This window comes from Lates calcarifer, linkage group LG4, assembly GCF_001640805.2.
Source record: "Lates calcarifer isolate ASB-BC8 linkage group LG4, TLL_Latcal_v3, whole genome shotgun sequence".
Taxonomy (NCBI): domain Eukaryota; kingdom Metazoa; phylum Chordata; class Actinopteri; family Centropomidae; genus Lates; species Lates calcarifer.
The window spans coordinates 24874436-24878732 of NC_066836.1; positions in this window are offsets into that span (position 1 = coordinate 24874436).

The window sequence follows — 4297 nt, forward strand, 5'->3', positions numbered from 1 at the left end:
CATCAGACCCAAATCTTTGAACTGTAATAGTAATGACACTCAGCAATACTGCATACCTGAAAAAGAAAGCATTGTCCTCAATTAAACTAACACATTCATAAACTGAATGCATGAATTATAAATTGTAAGGTAAACAATTCGGGGAGCACTCAGTTAACTTGCGTTGATGTGCGTTGATGGCAACAGTTCTGACAGAGACTGCTGCCCTTCAGAATAATAGAAGTGTGTCAGTGTCAGTGTAATGTCCTTTGATATTAATTATTAGTATGAGACGTTCTCTCCTGTGTACTGCAGAGTGACCATCAGACGCTCAAAACAGAGTATAAAGTAAACACTGCAAGAGTGAATATTAATGCATCATTTACACTGATCAGCCATGTACCACCCATATAGACATTGTTGCAGATCGTCTGTGATATTGACATTCAACATGCATATTCTGCTCATAGAAAAGCATGCTGCATATTAAATAAAGAGTTTCCCTAACTAACAGCCAACTGGAGATTCCTGTTTTCCACAATAGAGGGGTTTGGCTTTGGGCAACTAGTCATTAACTGGAACAAAATTCTTTACATATCACCTTCACCCACTGTCATCACCAATGGACTAACATCACATAGATTCACTCTACACTTGGGGATGTCCACTCTTTCCCTCACTATTCACCATTTTCATTGAACTGTTAGCAACAACCATTTGTACACACCACAAAATCAGCCTTTAAGTTGATGATTTATTACTGTTTTTACAAGACCCCCCATCATTGTTACAAGAAATGATTAAATTCATTTATTCATTCTCTATTATCTCTGAATACTCAATAAACTGTAATAAATCCTTTCCATTATACATCAACAGCTGGGATGTGACAGCCCATACATCACCTAACCCTCTGTGCACAAATCACATCACGTACTTAGGCATCAATGTTTCCCCCAGGTTGTCAGAGTTGTTTGGACTCAGCTTCACTCCACTACACAGAACAATAGATTATAAAGCTGGATGAATTTACCACTATCCATCATGGGCAGAATATCAGTCATCAAAATGACAATACTGTTAAATTAAACTGCCTATTCTCAATTATTCCACCACAGCCTACCGTCTCCTGGTTTTAAATCTCTAACTCTGTCGGCTAATCAGCTTCAGTATATACACAAATGGACTCATCCCAATCCATTAGAAAGCATATGTTAAAATATTGAACAAACTATTTGTAAGGACAGTCAGATTTCAGACCCACCTTTCTGAAGTCAGTCAATCAGAAAAACACCCTTGCTTCAAAACACCAACAATAGCAGCAGCTGTGACAGCCTGGTGGAAATCTCAGCATATCACAAACACTCTTCTTGCACGATGTGGACACCATCCTAACTTGTTAGCAGTTAACAAGCAACCACTTCCACATGTGGGTAGAAAAGGGCATCGCACAACTTAAACACATTTTTCATAATAATAAACTGGCCTCACTTACCCATTTGGTTCAGAAACACAGCATCCAGAGTAAATATTATATCTACAAATCAAATCCTCCAGACCTTCCCCCTTCAAACTTAGAGCTAATTAACATACCTTCTTCAAAAGAATTACTATAAACTATAAAAACTATAAAATATTCTGAATAATATCACAATTGAACAACGCATTAAGCTTACCATATGCTAGATGAGAATCAGATTCATAAGTTGTTGGTTTCTGCATCCAGATCTGAAGAAATATTTATTCCATGATTTAAAAAAAAATGCTAACTTGCAACTTTTACAGTATAAGGTACTCCATCAATCTCACCTCACTGGACATTTAAAATGGGATTCACTTTGGAAACATGTTTACATTGCACACTAAATACTCCAGACACCAGAATGGCATTGGGCCCTTATTCCCTAATTAAATGATTTTGGGAAAACAGCACTGAGTCACTTACCTGTCTTTATGGAATGTCACATCCCTCTGCATATGAGGAGACATATCCATAACCAACTTAAACAATTGAGGTGTGTCTGGGGCAAGGCCAGCTTGCACAGATGCTGTGGAGGGATCCAAGGCAGTCTCAGATATATCCAATATATATCCATTATTAATTTGGTGCGAAGACCCCATTGTTTTCCACATGATTTATTTTTTCTTACCTACTACTAAAATGTAAAAATGAGGTGCTTGGGATGCTTAAAAAGTCCTGATGTCAGACCCACTGAAATTTTGATGTAATATGGGTTTTGGGAATGGACATGGTAAAATAGCTTGATTGCACAACCTACAAATTTTTAACAAAGCAACCCCTGGAAGGCATTTCACCTACATGTATGAAATTTGAAAAATTTTGACATTTTTCAGTTTTCAACGAAGGGCGTGCCTGTGGTGGCCCTTCAAATTTCAAATGTCGTGCCATGAAATAGAAAGTTGCATTTAACTTGCTGTAACTCAAACATACTTTGCCCAATCTGCCCCAAATTTCATCGGTTTGTCCTGAACACATCTAAATTCCAGTACACAGTTATAGTCATAGCACCTATTGACAACAGGATATGATGTGGTTCATCCAAGTGGGTTGATCTGATTCAAATGTGGCCAGACAAGCACTAATGTCGCACAGGTGCTATATGGTGAAGGCTGTGAGCCCTTACTGTGGTGCCCTGGCAAGTTTCCATGAAACAGGAAGTTACTGTAACTTCCATATGCACTGTCCAATCTGCCCCAAACTTAACATGTCTGATAAGTGTCATGGCCTGAACACATGTACATGCCAATATTCAGCTGCAGTCATAGCGCCACCTATTGGAAACAGGAAATGATATGTCAGTGTACTCCTCTCAGCAGCTTGACATGGACCTATTTCACATTTGGTCAGAAAGTGAATGAGGGTACATATCAAGTCTGAGATCAAAAGCACAGAGGCTTGAGCTCCTCTTAGGGTCTATCTGTGGAGATAGTTGTCTTCGTACATGATGGAAATGTGCAACTGATGGGCACAGTAAGTGACTTTTGGCTCAATTGTTCTGCATCCAGCAGTCGCGAAGTTGCGGAAGCATGTTGTACAACCTACGGCTACAGGTCCCCTGACAGGTGTGAGTGTGAGGGTCTGTTCAACGCTGCTTGCAGCTTTAATTATTATTTTATGTTTATTATTATTTAATTATTATCATTATTATTATTGGTTGGTTTTTACATCCCACCCCAGGCTAATGTGGGGACTTTACAGAGCAAAATAAAATCACAAACTGCCAAAATACAAACGGCATATCAACTGCCCCACCTGGGATAATAGCATTCTGGACCACTGCGACTCTGTTCCCTGTGTAGGTTTGGAATTCTCTGATCACCGCTTGGTCCATCTCATCCCAACCAACAGGCAGAAATAAAATCTGCAAAGCCTGTGTTTAAAAAATGAAGAAATGGACCAGTGAGACAAAGCAGGAACTGCAAGACTGCTTTGACTGCACAGATTGGAGTGTCTTTGAAGCTGCAACTGGCAACCTGGACGAACTGACAGACACTGTGACATCCTACATCAGCTTTTGTGAAGATCTGTGCATGCCAACCAAGACCTACTGCACATACAACAATAACAAACCATGGTTTACAACCAAACTAAAACACCTTCGCCAGGCTAAGGAGGATGCCCACAGAAGTGGGGATAGAGTTTTGTACAAACAGGCCAGAAACACACCGACCAAGGAGATCAGACCGAGTAAGAGAAGCCACCTTGACAAACTGAGGTTTTCTGCCAATGACACTGCATCAGTGTGAAGAGACCTACAAGACATCACCAACTAAAGAAGATGCCCTCTGCTGAGGCAAACAAAAATCTGGCTAACAACCTGAATGTGTTCTATTGCAGGTTTGAGAAGAACACATTCATACCCTCTCACCCACTCCAGCCAGACGGCTGGATCCCCTGCAGTTTGCTTACAGGGCAAACAGATCAGTGGATGATGCAGTCAGCATGGGACTGCACTACATCCTGCAACACCTTGACCACCCAGGGACCTATACAAGAATCCTGTTTGTAGAGTTCAGCGTGCACTCTCTCTCTCTCTCTCACACACACACACACACAAACAAGACCTATCAGAATGGGTTAAGTATGGTTACTATGTATGTTGTTTGTTTTTGTGTTTTTGGCTTTTGTTGCTTCCTTTTGGTCATAATCATGCAGTCCTAATCTGTGGGACCTGCCTAATTTTGTGTAGGTCTCCCTGTGTGCAGTCCTGGTAGCTCACCTGGTAGAACGCACATCATTGTCAATGCACCCCCTCTGCCCTCTCCTTTCCCTTTTCTCACACACAAAGAAACAAAA